Genomic DNA, 17127 nt, shown 5'->3' on the forward strand with positions numbered 1-17127 from the left:
CACAGTAAGTGTCATCACCTCTCCATAGGCAATGACAAGTAAACTCAGGTGTACCCTACTCTCTCAAAGGTGCCACCTGGGCAGCCCCTCTGTCCCCCACAGCATCCCTTGCCTTGTCTGTGTGTTGACCTTGGTGCATCTTGGCTCCTGCGTGAAGACGTGTGTGCACCCCATACACAGTAAGTGTCATCACCTCTCCATAGGCAATGACAAGTAAACTCAGGTGTACCCTACTCTCTCAAAGGTGCCACCTGGGCAGCCCCTCTGTCCCCCACAGCATCCCTTGCCTTGTCTGTGTGTTGACCTTGGTGCATCTTGGCTCCTGCGTGAAGACGTGTGTGCACCCCATACACAGTAAGTGTCATCACCTCTCCATAGGCAATGACAAGTAAACTCAGGTGTACCCTACTCTCTCAAAGGTGGCACCTGGGCAGCCCCTCTGTCCCCCACAGCATCCCTTGCCTTGTCTGTGTGTTGACCTTGGTGCATCTTGGCTCCTGCGTGAAGACGTGCGTGCACCCCATACACAGTAAGTGTCATCACCTCTCCATAGGCAATGACAAGTAAACTCAGGTGTACCCTACTCTCTCAAAGGTGGCACCTGGGCAGCCCCTCTGTCCCCCACAGCATCCCTTGCCTTGTCTGTGTGTTGACCTTGGTGCATCTTGGCTCCTGCGTGAAGACGTGCGTGCACCCCATACACAGTAAGTGTCATCACCTCTCCATGGGCAATGACAAGTAAACTCAGGTGTACCCTACTCTCTCAAAGGTGGCACCTGGGCAGCCCCTCTGTCCCCCACAGCATCCCTTGCTTCGTCTGTGTGTTGACCTTGGTGCATCTTCTCCACCACAGAGAACAGGCTTCCCCTCACCTGTTCTGCATCGTGAGGACCAGACAAAGTGAAAGTGCAGGTGGGGTCAGAGGACAGGAATTGAAGAAGATGAACAGTGATCAGAAAGGCCGCATGACGTGACCAACCAGCGTGGGTTTCTCTTGTGGCCTGGTCCACGTCCCTACTCACATCCTCTTCTGTCACACTGATGCTGATATGGGTTTGTGGAGTAACATCCCCTCATCCACCTGTTTCTCTATTATCCATCCTTCTTCATTGCTGATTAAAGTGACCCACAGATGTCCCCCCATACAGCCCCTTTCATCCACTTGTGAACTCGTGCCTGAAATGGCCACCTACACTTTGGAGTACTAAAGGGTAAGAGTGACTACTGCCATGCTCCTGCTGACCCTTAACCGGTGGAGCTGGTTCTTGGCTTCAATTCCAGTGAGCAAAACTGGCGTCTTCTTCAGGGGTTCGCTCAAACCTCCTTGCACTAAGTTTACAGTCTCACTCTGATTCACTCAGTCGCACTATTTCACACAGTCTCACTCATTCTCACTCTGACCCACTCTGTCTTACTCAGTCCATTCATACTCATTCTGAATTATTCAGCCTTACTGTGACTTCTCAGTCTCATGCAAAGTAACACTCACTCGCACTCAGTCATTCTCCCTCCCTCACTTACATTCATTGTCACAGATACTGACTCTTGCTGTTACTCATTCTCACTCACTCCTTCACTGACTCTCTCTTACTTTAGCTCACACTCACAGTCACGCAGGCATGCTCACAGTGCTGGAGCGGCGCAGGCACATTCATGCACCTGCTCCAGCAGTCAGGCAATGTCACTAGCAGCCTCGCTTTGCTGCTGGCCCTGCAGCGATCTGCGTTTTATTTTTGTTATATCAAGAGTGAGTAAGTATTCTCTCTCGATAGAATAAAAATAGACCACAAAACAAGGAGGGTGTAGTGTAGCTGTGGTGCCCACAAAGGAGAGCCGCCCCTGGCCCTGGGGCAGCTGCGCATCATATTCAGGGGCCCAGCATCTGATACAATAAATATCGCACCTGGTGAAACGAGGGACCCGCGTGCTCGGAAATTATTGGAAGTGATAAATATTGCCTCCTCTGAATCACCCCTTGGAAATTGGGCATAATTTACAGATTTTGGCACTTGAAAGCTAAACAAGGGCAGACAGTTACCTTTACTAACATCACTAGCGCTAGAAGAGGGAGAGAATGTGTGTGTGTGCTCGTCCATTCAGCAGAAGGATGAGGGAAGTTGTGTTTAACAATCAACCGACGGCTGTTGACTGAGTGACCGGTGCATTCACATTCCCTGCCCACCTCTGCAGCGGCAGGTGGAACAGCCCTGATTTACACAGCATGAACTGCCCGGAAACAGCAGTAGGTTTAATCCAGTTACAGGGAGAGTCGGTACATGTCCTCCAGAAGTTGATGAAAACTGTGACAAAAACACCACATCTTGATAAATGTATTTTCCCATTGCCCATTAACACAAGTCGCTCCTGCCAAAAACATGTTCTTCTCATCCCTGCACGATGGCCTTCTGCCCTCTGGGATGGCGACATAAGAAGGTGCCACTTTATGTCCTGTAGGAGGAATCTCACGAGCTTGATGAAGCCTGATGTAAATAATCATCAGTGCTTTAAAGTGCAAAACATGAGCTCAGGTGCTGACCTGATGATAGGGGCTTCAGCTTGGCTTGGAGGGGGCAGGTAATGGCAATGATTGTCATGTGTGCATCAGTGGTAGTAGAGACCTCTCAGAATGGTAGGGCTCTGCCCTGAGGTTCAGTCAGTGAAGTGAGCAACCCTGACTTTCTCCAAGAGAGGTCCGGTGGAGGGGGCCTCCCTCTAGAAAGATCAGGAAACTAGGGCTAAATAGAGCACTTTCCAGCGGGGTCTACACAATAAATAAACAAATCAATAAATACATAGGAAAAACATTTTCACAAATATAAACAAATAATTAACGAATACACAACATACTAAATATATTAAAAATAATAAATGCAATACATCCTAAAACAAATCATAAAAATGTATCAGAATTCCACAGTAATATCTTTTATTTTATTAAATACATTAATAGGAAATAAAATAAACTGTATTCCGGAAGTACACCCAACTTAACAAACAAACACAAAAACAACTAATTAAATATGGCATATGGTATACAATATTATAATCTTTATTTAATTATAACTTAACTATTTTAAATGAAAATACAGCCAATTCATTTACGTCATTTACCTCACCTAGCAAAAAACATACAACAATAAAAATGATTTAAAACTCAAATATTAAAATGTGTACAATTCGCAATAGCCACTAAAGGCCTGTACACAACACTACCCTTGAAACATACATGAAATAATAGTTTACAAGAACATATACTCAATACTTTTTATAAATTACAAACATTTATATAGGTAAAAATGTAAAACTAAAAAACCAACATGATTAACATTAATCAACAACTATCAGTCTACATATATTTTACTCATACACTACCCATCCAATCCCCTAGTACCTTACAATTCACAATTAAATGTATTAAATATTTTAAACCTTCAATAAACATGCAGACAAATAAAGAAAGATTTAGAATAATAATCACTTAGCATTAGTTAAAAATAATTCGAAATCCTTCCTACCAAAGCCCGCAATGAACCACACAATAAGAAATTACATTTTAATGACTAATTAAAAATGATTAAACATGTAAACAATTAAATACCAAAGTAATTGATATATAATTTGAAAACACTACAAACGAAATCCCCAATAAACTCAACAACCAGAAGAAATTGGACATTACTATCATAATATTTAAAAATATATAAAAATACATCTTACCATAATATAACTAATTAAATAAACACATAGTGCAATACAAAAAAATTAAATACAGTATTAAAGTAATCTTTTTTAAACATCAAAAATAAATTAACACAGACATGTTCAATATTTCTCTCACAATATTTTTGTAGTTAGATTAATATAGTCAAATTATATTTTTGAGTTGATATAAGGGACATTACTATAAGATTCAAATATATATTTGACAATTCCATGATTTTGTATCCAGCATTAGACTGTTAGATTATGGAAAGACGAATATTTTGCTGTCAAATAAAAAAGGTTTTCATTTTAGAAAAATACATTTCCCAAACAAAATCTTATCTCTTTCATTAAAAATACAATTTCTGTCCCCTAAACCATATTTTCGGTTTTATTAAATGCATGTTTTGTTGTGTTATTTTATGTTATGTTGTTATGTGTATTTGTAAAGCGTAAAGGCTATCCAGTTGCTGAGTTGGTGTGTGTACCTACCTCTGCCTAGGGTAGGTTGATTAATTTAAAAGCCAGGCCTTCAGCTTCTTGAGGAATGCATGTTTAGTGTCTCAACAACTCCTGGATTTTTCATCAATTACCCACATGTTCTTTGGCTAAATATTGAAATATTCTGCTTTGTATGGTCACCAAAGGCCCCAGGTGACTACACTGTTTCAAGAATTATGACTATTATGGTATGGTGAGGATTTTATCATAGGTGGGCCTTCCCATGGCATGGAAGCCTATAAAAGACCAGGAGATATCCCTACTATACCAAGGCATCTTTATAGCAGGGGTGGGGTCATGCCATGGACGGCCCCAGTACGAAAGGGATAGCTAATGGTATGTTGGTACCTGCACACTACCAGGGGAGGGTATCCTGCCCATATTGTCTGCCAGTAGTGAAAAAGATGTTTTCATGAATTACAATTGTTCTGCCATGGGATGGGTATTATGTTAAGGAGGCCCCCAGTTTGCTAAGAATTACCAACAGCATTACCAGCGATGAGGAGCATGTCATAGATGCCAAAACCATGGCAATCCTTACGATAACTATGCCAGGGCAAGAATTGCCAGTGGTAGCCATCATGCCATGAATACCCATAATTTGCAAAAACAATTACCACCAGTATGCCAATTCCATCACTTTACTCAGCATAGGCACCATGCCATGAATGCCTGCAATTTGCAAAGAATTACTCTCAGTGGGCACACCCACACACACACACACACAGGCACATGCATGCAGACAAACATGGACATACAAGATATTTGTATTACTTTGTAGCTGCTGCTAGTTCCCAAGGGCCTAATAGTGTCCTTTTTCCACCTCTGGGCTGACTGCCTCACCTCAGATCTCAATTTTCACCTGTATGGAGCATGGCAGGCCCTCCCTCCCACATGCAGTGAGATTAATAGTGTAGGGATGACTGGCATCTGTGATGGAAATCACAATGTAAAGCAGGCACTCCCAATCCCCTAGCAGCACTGAGACAACACAAATGGAAGTTGATGAATAATCAGGCAGAGTTTAACACAAAGCTACCCTGGTGCTCAGCTATAATAGTGGCTCACAGATATGCTTCACGCTGACAACTTCAGCAACAGCAGCACCTCCACGTCTGAAGGCAGGGAGCCATTCTGTCTGTCCCTTTGAGTACTGGTTGTAGGAGACTGGCCTGGTTTATAGTGGGTACCTGATGGTACTTACACCTTGTGCCAGGTCCAGTTATCCCTTATTAGTAGAATAGAGGTCTTCTAGCAGCTTAGGCTGAAAGAGGTAGCTATAGCAGAGCAGCTTAGGCTGAACTAGGAGACATGCAAAGCTCCTACTATACCACTTATATCATATAGCACTATATCATAAGAATCACAATACTCAGAGTTACTAAAAATAAAGGTACTTTATTTTAGTGACAATATTCCAAAAGTATCTCAGAGGATATACTCCCTTAGGAGGCAAGTAAAATACACAAAATATACACACAGACCAAACTCAGGTAAGTAAAACACTTAGAAAAGTAGTGCAAACACTGTAGAATACAATAGAATGCAATAGGAGACACTAGGCCTAGGGGCAACACAAACCATATACTCCAAAAGTTGAATGCGAACCACAAATGGACCCCAGGCCTAGTGTAGTGTGTAGAGGGTCGCCGGGAGTGTAAGAAAACACTAAGGGTGTCCAAGATAACCCACCCCAAGACCCTGAAAAGTAGGATAAAAGTTACCCTACTACCCCAGAAAGGCAGTAAAGTCGAGATAGGGAATTCTGCAAAGACAACAACTGACTGCAAAGCACTGAAGACAGATTCCTGGACCTGAGGACCTGCTAAGGAAGGGGACCAAGTCCAAGAGTCACGCAAGTGTCGAGGGGTGGCAGGAGCCCACTAAACCCCGGGTGAAAGTACAAAAGGGCTGCCTCTGGGTGGAAGAAGCCAAAGATTCTGCAACAACGGAGGGTGCCAGGAACTTCTCCTTTGGTCAGAAGATGTCCCACGGCGTGCTGGAGGATGCAGAGTTGTTTCCACACAGAAAAACTTCAAACAAGCCTTGCTAGCTGCAAGGGTCGCGGTTGGAGATAAAGGGTGCTGCCTGGCCCCAGGAAGGACCAGGAGGTCGCCACTTGGGGGAGGAGACAGAGGGGGCGCTCACCAACAGAGAGAGCCCATGCAGAAGCTGGTAGCACCTACAGAAGCACCTGAACAGGCATACAAGAAAGCTGAACATGGCGGTCGTCTCAGCACAACAAGAGCATCCCACAAAGGAGGTGGTCAACTCAACGAGTTGAGCAATGCAGGATGGAGTGCTTGGGACCTAGGCTGTGCACGCTGGAATCCTTGCAAAAGTGCACAGAAGCCCGAGCAGCTGAAGATCACGCGGTGCACAGGATTACTGTCTGGCGTGGGGAGGCAAGGACTACCTCCACCAAATTTGGACAGAAGGACCACTGGACTGTTGGGGTCACTTGGATCCAGCTCCTGTGTTCCAGGGACCACGCTCATTGAGATGAGAGAGGACCCAGAGGACCGGTGACGCAGAAGTTTGGTGCCTGCGTTAGCAGGGGGAAGATTCAGTCGACACACAGGAGATTTCTTCTTGGCTTCTAGTGCAGGGTGAAGGCAGACAGCCCTTAGAGCATACACCACCAGGAAACAGTCCAGAAAGCCGGCAGAATTAGGCACTACAATGTTGCTGGACGTCTTCTTCCTACTTTGTTGCGGTTTTGCAAGCGTCCTGGAGCAGTCAGCGGTCGATCCTTGGCAGAAGTCGAAGAGGGAAGTGCAGAGGATCTCTGGTGAGCTCTTGCATTCGTTATCTGACGAGAAACCCACAGGAGAGACCCTAAATAGCCCACAGAGGAGGAAAGGCTACAGAGAGAGGTATGCACCTATCAGGAGGGGTCTCTGACATCACCTGCTGGCACTGGCCACTCAGAGGACTCCATTGTGCCCTCACACCTCTGCATTCAAGATGGCAGAGGTCTGGGACACACTGGAGGAGCTCTGGGATCCTCCCCTGGGGAGGTGCCGGACAGGGGAGTGATCACTCCCCACTCCTTTGTCCAGTTTCGCACCAGAGCAGGGCTAGGGGGATCCCTGAACCGGTGTAGACTGCCTTATGCAAGGAGGGCACCATCTGTGCCCTTCAAAGCATTTCCAGAGGCTGGGGGAGGTTACTCCTCCCCAGCCCTTCACACCTATTTCCAAAGAGACAGGGTGTAACACCCTCTCTCAGAGGAAATTATTTGTTCTGCCTTCCTGGGACTGGGCTGCCCAGGCCCCGGGGGGCAGAAACCTGTCTGAGGGTTGGCAGCAGCGGTAGCTGCAGAGAAAACCCCAGAGAGCTAGTTTGGCAGTACCCAGGCTCTATGGTGGAGCCCCGGGGATGCATGGAAGTGTCACCAGAATGGTATTGGGGGACAATTCCATGAACCTAGACATGTTACATGGCCATGTTCGGAGTTACCATTGTGACGCTCCATATAGGTATTGACCTATATGTAGTTCATGTGTGTAATAGTGTACCCGCACTCACAAAGTCCGGGGAATTTGCCCTGAACAATGTGGGGGCACCTTGGCTAGTGCCAGGGTGCCCTCACACTAAGTAACTTTGCACCTAACCTTCACTAAGTGAGGGTTAGACATATCGGTGACTTATAAGTTACTTAAGTGCAGTGTAAAATGGCTGTGAAATAACGTGGATGTTACTTCTCTCAGGCTGCAGTGGCAGTCCTGTGTAAGAATTGTCTGAGCTCCCTATGGGTGGCAAAAGAAATGCTGCAGCCCATAGGGATCTCCTGGAGCCCCAATACCCTGGGTACCTAGGTACCATATACTAGGAAATTATAAGGGTGTTACGGTGTGCCAATCAGAATTGGTAAAAATAGTCACTAGCCTGCAGTGATAATTTTAAAAGCAGAGAGAGCATAAACACTGAGGTTCTGGTTAGCAGAGCCTCAGTGATACAGTTAGGCACCACACAGGGAACACATATAGGCCACAAACATATGAGCACTGGGGTCCTGGCTAGCAGGATCCCAGTGACACATATCAAACACACTGACAACATAGGGTTTCCACTATGAGCACTGGGGCCCCGGCTAGCAGGATCCCAGTGAGACAGTAAAAACACCCTGACATATACTCACAAACAGGCTAAAAGTGTAGGTAACAAGGCTAGAAAGAGGCTACCTTCCTACACTGGTCCACTACTTGGACAAGAAGAAGTGTTGGTACTGAGTACCCTTGAGTATCAACTCTTAATGGTTCATGCAGGATTTTTTAGCTTCAGGAAAACATGAAATGCATTTACTCCATAACACAAAACCAATTAATTCCCCTCTGGTACAAAACAATATATCACACCTCCCACCTTCCTCTTTACGTCTCTTCCACTATCTACACCACTGCACACCAATAGGCAACCATCAACTCACCCCATCCACTCCTCAGAACCATCTTCTTATTATCTATACATAGGGATGTAAGTTTAGAAAGTCAGATACAGTTAGCACTTAAGAAGCTATCTACAATAGTTTTACTCTCCGGTGAGGGCCATTGCTTTATTAAAAATGGCTTTTGTAGCTCACAGGTAATTATTTCAACCTAACTTTGCACAAAATGACTGTTTTGCAGAAACAGTTAACATGCGAGCACTCTAGAAAGGCACAAAGCACCTTCTCTATGTTTGTGACTCCGAAGGAGGTTACAAACCACATGTCTTGTTGGGATGAGAAGTTTGAAACAGCTTTACAAATGTACCTTGGTTCAGTGCTGTTTGTTCAGTGGTCTGTTGGCACTAAAAATGTTGAAAACTTGAGGTTTTAGAGTCAGAATTGCAAAGATAGCATACCTTTGCCTACATTTGTCTACCCCATTTGCTCCTCTGCTTCACAACAGTCATATTGCATTTGTTCACAGGGGATGTTGATCTCCACTGACCCAAACCATGGAGATCTCAATTCCTTTTCACAATCTGTGATGGGGTGCCCGGGCTCCCCACCACAGATGGAACAGCAGCTGACGTGTCGGGGCGCACCGACACGTCAGTTCCGCGTCTCCCCGTTTCCCGGGGAACGATCGCGGCGTCCTGGGGGCGTTTCCCTGTTTCCAGGGAAACGCACAACGCTTTCCGGCCACGGACGGAAGAAAAAAGGACGGGACCAACGGAGACGGCGTCCAGCGGCGAGAAGGAGAGGACTGCCCAGCAGAGCGACGAGAGGAAGAAGACGCGTGACGGCACACAGGAGGAAACTCCTTGTGGATCCACCAGAGCAGAACAAGATAACGGAGACGAAGAGGCACCTTCCCCTGCCACAGCAACCTTGACGAGGAGCCCTCAAGCCAGCCACGACCCCGGAGGGTCGTGGCTTAACAAGGTACGGTTCCTTTTTAAAGGAACAGAGGAAAAAAGGGGAGAAAATACGGGGAAGGGTGCTGGGAGGGACGAGAGGCAGCAGGAGGAGGGAAGGAAACAGGAACAGCCCTGTTTAGGGAGGGGGCAGACCTAATTCCTCCGGTCTGGGAGCACTATTGAATAGAAGAATAGCTCCACGGTTGGTTAGTGCACGGTGCACGGGTGTTGCGCACTCTTTCCTATACCTTCACCTTTCCCCTCTGTTTGGGTGACACGGGAAACCCCACGGAATCCAAGGACGTAACCTAGGGTTTTGTTTCTGTTTTTTTACCGGTATTCTTCCGGGAGCCAACCACATACCGAGGGGACGAAGACCTGATACGAGAAGGGCCGAAGAACGACCAGGCGTGAAACAGAAGAACCGTATCTAGAAATACGTACCATTTTGGGAGACTTGTTAATAAAGAGACCAGAGACATTGGCAGAATAAACATTCTATGTACTTACCACGATTACGTCGTGTCAGTCTGGTTTATACCGTATAGCCTGTCACACAATCCTAGGGATCACACCTTCTACTGCAACAACAGTTGATTCCACCACACTCCTCTTTGTCACATTCCCTGCAGGATCCACAACTTTTTGACACAACACTCAAGTGGTTACCCAAGGAGTGTTCAACCTTTCATGAGCTGGACCTACAAAGGCTACATTGATCCCTCTGCAGCACTTTGCAAACAAGGGTCCACACCCTGTCTGCAGCACGCACCATGCAAGACTCTGAAAAGCGTTCACAATGTAACATGGCTTCCAGTTCCCTGTGGAAGAAGGGGTCTGGAGATTGTAGGGGTTGGAGTCTGGGTGATTTAGGGGTAAGATAAAGGGGGTCATTAAGAGTTTGGCTGACAGAAAAGGCCATCCGCGAAGCTCCCGCCATTGGATTACCACCAGTGCGGTCCCCTTCCTGCGGGCCCGGTGGGAAACAGCCCACAACATTGACACTGGCTCATAATTGAGCCTGCTGCAATGTTACGGTGTGTAGGGTGCATCAGGGGGTGGCCATCAGGGCCCCTGTACTGCCCATGCCAAGTGCATGGCAGTGCAGGGGCGCCCATGGGGCCCCCTGCACTCTGTCTCAGCCAGCCTTTACATGGCAGTGCAACTGCCATGTAAACGCTGGCAGAGAGGGGGGGTCGTAATCCCCAGGGTAGTGCTGCTGGCAGTGCTGCCCTGGCGGATTGGGACTGCCAGCACCACCAGGCCATCGGGCAGGTGAAAAGTGGCGGTGGTGGCAGTCTGACCGTGGTGGAAACACCATGGCCATAATGTGGCAGTCGGACCTCCACTGTGAGTGTGGTGGTCTTGAGACTGTCACACTCATAATGAGGGCCAAAGTCTCCTCGCCATAGGAGTTTGCTAACCACCTGGATACACAATACACCTCTTTAGACATCTCCACCTCCTTTCCACTTCTCTTTAATCCCACTGGCATTTGACTACAATTTGCTAAAACTGAAAGCATTCCTTGGCCCTTCCATTCCCACGAACGAGTGAATGGTTCGATGACAACACAGTTGGCTTCCTATGACTTCCCACCTTGTACACAAGGTTTGCTTCTCATTTAAAACCTGAGGGCTTGAACGACCGGTGAGTCTGCGAGTAAACAGTGATGACCAAACATACTTCATTGAGAGTTACTGGCTGAAGGCACAAGGCCCCTAGAAGGTAGAATTAATGCTGCTGCGGCACCAGCCCACAGCCCCAGACCTCTTGGTTTCTCTTCACCAGTCTGAGGCCACAGAACTCACAGATGGTGATTGGGGACCATTTAAAGTGAGCTGCCAGAGTCAAGAGCATGGAAGGTGTTAGGTTTAGTGAGTGCCTTTTGTAGAACGACGTTGCTTTACATTTACCAACAGCAGTGAAGGGAGAGTGCGCTTGAAAATCGATTTTCTACATAGGAAGGAAGGGGTCTTTAAGTGCAAAAGTCACCTGAAAGTTACCCTGTGGACAATAAGTAATACTCCTGGTATTACTGCAAGACAACCTTGATTAAATCGTTCCAGTCCTGGTGAGTAGCTGTCTGAGACCCTCCTCAAATCCCACCTGGCTCTTTTTCACAATTCAGATATTTAATATCCTCAATTGGTTGGGTGTAAAAACGTGTGCTATTGTCTTTGCTCACTCATTTCTGCAAGTCTTTGAAATTCATAAAGATCACAGTGTCCCAGTACATGTTTGGGATCTAACTGTTTACATTGCCTCTTCTTTCTAGTTGATCCTGGACCTCGTGCACCAATCTCATCGTGAAGACGCATCTCTGATCCTGGACCTCGTGCACCGAACTCATCATGAAGACGCATCTCTGATCCTGGACCTCGTGCACCGAACTCATCGTGAAGACGCATCTCTGATCCTGGACCTCGTGCACCAATCTCATCGTGAAGACGCATCTCTGATCCTGGACCTCGTGCACCAATCTCATCGTGAAGACGCATCTCTGATCCTGGACCTCGTGCACCAATCTCATCGTGAAGACGCATCTCTGATCCTGGACCTCGTGCACCGAACTCATCATGAAGACGCATCTCTGTTGTTCAACATGATCTGTGGGTGACAAAACATTCACAGAAGACCTGAGGATGAAGCTGGCATGATCTTTAACTCAACGTAATGCTGCTATGTAGATTATAGGAGAATTCTGATTGGATGGTTCACATGAATGTAGTTTAAAAGGCAAGTGTTAGTTTGGTGATCATGGGTCCACTGAATATCCTATAGTAACCAAATGCATTGAAACAGAAAAGAATCCTTTGTGCTCACACCCACCTCGGAAGAAACCTTGGGCTTCTGCTATGTGCCAAATAAAGCTTCCTGTTATTGCTGCTCTCACAGAGGAGCTGAAGTGACAACAGCCTCCTTGGGACCTGCTCATTGCACCTGCTGAATTCCTATGAAAACCCCTCCTCCCCTGCGAAGGCTTCGGAAGTGACTCCAAGGCGCTTGAAGTGAATGAATAATTAGGCGGCTTTGCAGCCAAGTGGCTTGTTTTTACTGCACCATGAAGCGGGCATGGAATGAAGATCCGGTTCATCACCCTGTTGTGCTGTCAGCTATTCACACTCTTTAAACCACATTCTTTTCATGAATGAATTATAACATCTGGGCAGCTCAATAAATAAATAGATGCAGCTCTGCTATTTGTGGCTCGTTGTTTCCTATCATGAGACAGGATTTCTACAACTGATTCCATGAAATGTTTATTTACTGTTGACATGTAATGAATACAGTATAAATCCTGCACACAACCATGCTGCTGATCTGTGTTACCCTTTGCTTTCATGCACATGTTTGTAACTTGGTAATCCACTAATAGTGGCCCTCTTGGTACTCCAGCTAGCAGACGTGTGTATGTGGACCCTGGGTTAACCGATGGAGGAGGGTGGCTATTCCACCGTCTCCATCTGAGTGACCAGTGTTTGGAGGGTGGGGCCTGAGGGGCAGACCCAGATGAACAGGGGGCTGATCTTGCAATCTTCCAACCTAACTGGCAGTGGCATTGCTGATGGGGAGAGGGAGAGGCTGTGCCACAGTTGTTACTGTCCTAGTCTCTGCTTGCGCCCTACCACTGGTCAGCGACAGCTGCACCACACATGCCAGCACACTGCGCTCAAAGAAATATTTACAAGGAAGTGATGCAGCGTGGCACTGGGCAAACATTGGCAGCACCCGACTGCGTCACTTCAGAAATGCAGAGATACTGCGCCCCCCTGTGTTTCCCCTAGGGCTGGTGCTAAATGTAGCTGCCGAGCACCAACGCAGGCTCTCTGCACCATAGTTACAGGGAATCATTGTTTATGTGCCGGAAGGTGTCCCTCTTCGCACATAAACAATCAATAATGGCAATATGTTACTCCTCTCTGTGCTGCAGTATGCTGCACACATAGAAGTAGCAAATCATCATTATTTAATGATTCTTTATGTGCAGGAAGGGACACCTTCTGCACATAGACAATCATTAATGGTCTTTTGCTCTTTCTATGTGTGTTGCAGAATGCGGTACACAGAAAAAGTAAAAACAAGGAGAAATAAAAGTATTTATCCTCGTTGTGCCACTCTAAAGGCACTGCTGGAGTGGCATTAGTTTTTGGCTTTACCTCAGATTTACATTTCCTTGTAAATCTGGGGCAGCGTCAGAAAGCCATGGGTGTTGCGTGGGTACGCCCACAGTAACACCCATTGTACGCCCTTCTGCTGCAGAAAACTGTTGGGGGGCCCATATTTAAAAGGCGGCTTTAGGCCACAAAAGTGGCATTGCGCCTCCTTGTAAATATGGTGCAGGGCACAGCGCCAACGGAGCGTTACAAAAAGTGGCACTCGGGTGGTGCTAGGGGCTTGTAAATATACCTCTAAATGTTGCTGGGCATCGTGGCACGCACTGCGCAGATGCCAGTCTGGAATTCTGGGAAGTGGTTTGCTAGAATATTCCGTGAGGGCAGCTTTGGCTTGTGCCTCTCCCAGGGCCAACAGGCATGCATCCCTTGGTGCAGAGGAAGGGCTGGTTCCAGAGCTAGCCAGGCACTGACCACAACCCCGCTTCCGGAGATGCGCACTGAGGTGGCCAACGCCACAACGAGGGGAGGAGATCTCTGACAGGTTCAGTCTCCATTTTCACATCTGCTGGTTGCTCTTTCAGTAGGTACTGCTGCTGAGAAGACTCCAGCAGCAGAGCCTCAGCTCGCAAACTGGGAGCTCAAGGCCACCACAAACAGCAGACAGGGCTGGCACCTTCTTCAAAAAAGTCATACCAATATGTCCTAATTTGTACTGGTCCTTGTTAGATTGTAAAACATTGTTTAACAAATTTCACACCAAGTCACTTTTGACTTACAAGGTTACTCAAGCACTTTACCTCCAACCCCAAATGATATAGCAATTGGCTCACTTTTGTACTATTATCTCGCTCACCCACTTATTTCAGGTCTTCCTCATTGACCCATTCATCTCTGCCCATCTTGCCTTCTGCCTTTGTTATGACGTTCATGTCTATTCCTTCCTGGATACTGGCCTGCTTGAGTTACGTGTCAGTTTAACATGAATACATGTGATTAATAGAAAGCACAGTTAGCTTCTATTATTAATTTCTGTAAGATAGTAATCAACAGCTTCGTCCTGCTGACCTTGCCCTCGCCACCATCCCACGCATCTGCAGAACAACCACCGGCGGCAGATCGTTCTCCCACCTCAGCGCCAAGACGTAGAACACTCTTCCCACCCACCTGCGACAGACACAGGACCTATCTACCTTCAGGAGACACCTCAAGACTTGGCTGTTCAAGCAGTAGCAGCCCCCCCAGTGCCTTGAGACCCTCACGGTTGAGTAGTGCGCTTTACAAATGCCTTGATTGATTGATAGACCCTGCTGCGTTGCCCTGCATCACAGGGAAAGGGCAGAAATGTGCCATATTTATCCAATATGGTGCATTCCTGCCCTTTACCCTTGCACTGGTGTGTGTTTGGCAGCCTAGCTCCAAGGCAAGCACCCTTACAAGGGTGCCTGTAATGTAGGCAGGATTGTTTTTGTGCTGGAAGGGGCCCCTCCCTGCACCTTCCTGCACAAAAACAATGCTGAGAGGCATATTCCTCCATCTATGTGGGCTGCTGAATGCAGCACATATAGAAAGAGGAAATAATTAGGAGACATAAAGATACGTCTCTCCTGGTAATCGTAGCTTTTTGGCGCATTCAACGGGTTTACCTGTTCTAGTAAAACTGGGCATGTGTTAAATCCATGGATGTTGCATGGGAACGCCCATGCGACACCTATGGAAATGCCTCCATGGCTCAGAGTAACGTAACGCAGCGATTTGTGTTGCGCTACAGTACTCGTGATTTATGAAGTCACGCAGGGTCGTGCAAGGTGGCCTTGCGCGGCTTCATAATGCTCATTTTACATTTGTGTCACTCTTGCAAAACGATGCGTGGTGTAAGAGCGACGCAAAGGAGCTCATAAATATGCTCTCAGCATCTTGTGTACATTTCAGAAATACCTAGGTTTCCTTCATACCCATTTCTAATTGTTTATATTTTACCATAGGTATTACTTTGTACCCGGTACACAGTGAAACATCATTGTAAAGTGCAGCTCAGTTGTTAGCTCTGGGTATCATATATTTTTGGGGAATCTACAACCCCTAATTATCCCCGCTACTGGAAGGGTCTATCAGACATTATAGAATATTGCTTTTTTTAAATCAGCCACTGTGACAAAAAATTACAGATGAACACTTTGCCACAAATGGTAGTTTTTTCCCACTCATTGTCATTATTTTTTAATTCAAGAGTTTGTTTCTTTAGGAAAAGCTTGGGGGGGTCCACACACATGACCCCTTGCTGAATTCAGAACTGTGTAGCTCTCTGGGATCATTCAGGGGTTTCAAACCTGTTCCCATCACGATTTACAAATAAATCAGGAAAACTGGACAACCTTCTAGAAAAAAAAACAGTTATAATTTTGTTTTTTGATACATCTTTAATTGTTTCTAAAACCTGGTGAGATGGAGATCCTAGCATACCAAACCTTTGGTTGATGTAATTCTTGGAAAATAAAAATACTCTTTGTTGCACAGCACTTTTTATTTTATATTTTCACTATTCTCTTTGTTTCTCCAGTAAAATCTACAAACCCTGGGAACCATTAGAATTCCAAGGATGTTGGCAAAAAAGTAGACAAAATTGGCATAGATACCTTTTTTTGGAAAAATCACTATAAAGTTTTAAGAACTAGCTACTCGAATTGTCTTAAAAAAAAAAGGCTTAGCACCAGGGAAGAAATGTCAAGAAACTCCTAGCAGTTAGGGGGTTAATGAAAGAGGGTTTGGATGACACACTGAAGAACACAAATATTACATTTGTGAGGATGTCCTTTGTAGATTGGGTACCTCCTTCTGCTCAGTAAGGTATATGCTATTTGCTGTAGGTTTGCCAGGCACCTGATTTAGAAAAGGCTGTCCCCCGTGTTTGATTTTTGTTTTTAATGTTCTGTATTTCTGGTCTGTTAATTGAAATTGGTGCAAGCTCCTATTTCAATAGGTGCAAACAATAGGCACCAGCTACATGGCACCAGCCACACAATATCCCACTGCCAGGGGTGTCCCTGATACGGGACAAAGTATAATGTGTCATAAATGCAAGTGTGGCATATCCTTTTGAAATATTTTACTCATGGGTGGAGTCTGATGCTGTAGATACCGATTATGGGAACTTATACACACACATGCTTCAACACCAGCCAAATATGTACATTATTGCAAATTAGAAGCCCCTTTAGGATATCACAAACCCCAGGCATGCTTTGGTGGTCAGTTACTCCATGTAGTGTAGAACATTAGAATCCCTCCTTTAAGTAATTATAGAGCTACACATTCCTTATTGGCAGGGTATACACCATATCCTGATGTCACAAATCTGACACCTTCAGATGTCATATGGCTACAGAGCCAGACTGTGTCTGTTTACAGGTGACTCTTATAGCATGTCTCACAATCAACTGGTACAGGAGCAATTACTCAT

The 17127-nt window shown here is 46.0% G+C and overlaps 1 long non-coding RNA gene across 1 annotated transcript in view; it reads left to right on the plus strand.

Annotated features, from left to right (window-relative positions):
• Positions 1-12755, plus strand: part of LOC138295226 (uncharacterized) — a 32937-nt gene extending 20182 nt beyond the window's left edge. Inside the window, exon 3 of the long non-coding RNA XR_011203546.1 lies at positions 11831-12755. This is a non-coding gene — a long non-coding RNA (uncharacterized lncRNA). The remainder of the gene's footprint in view (positions 1-11830) is intronic.
• The last annotated feature ends 4372 nt before the right edge of the window (positions 12756-17127 follow it).

This window comes from Pleurodeles waltl, chromosome 5 (assembly GCF_031143425.1).
Source record: "Pleurodeles waltl isolate 20211129_DDA chromosome 5, aPleWal1.hap1.20221129, whole genome shotgun sequence".
Lineage (NCBI taxonomy): Eukaryota > Metazoa > Chordata > Amphibia > Caudata > Salamandridae > Pleurodeles > Pleurodeles waltl.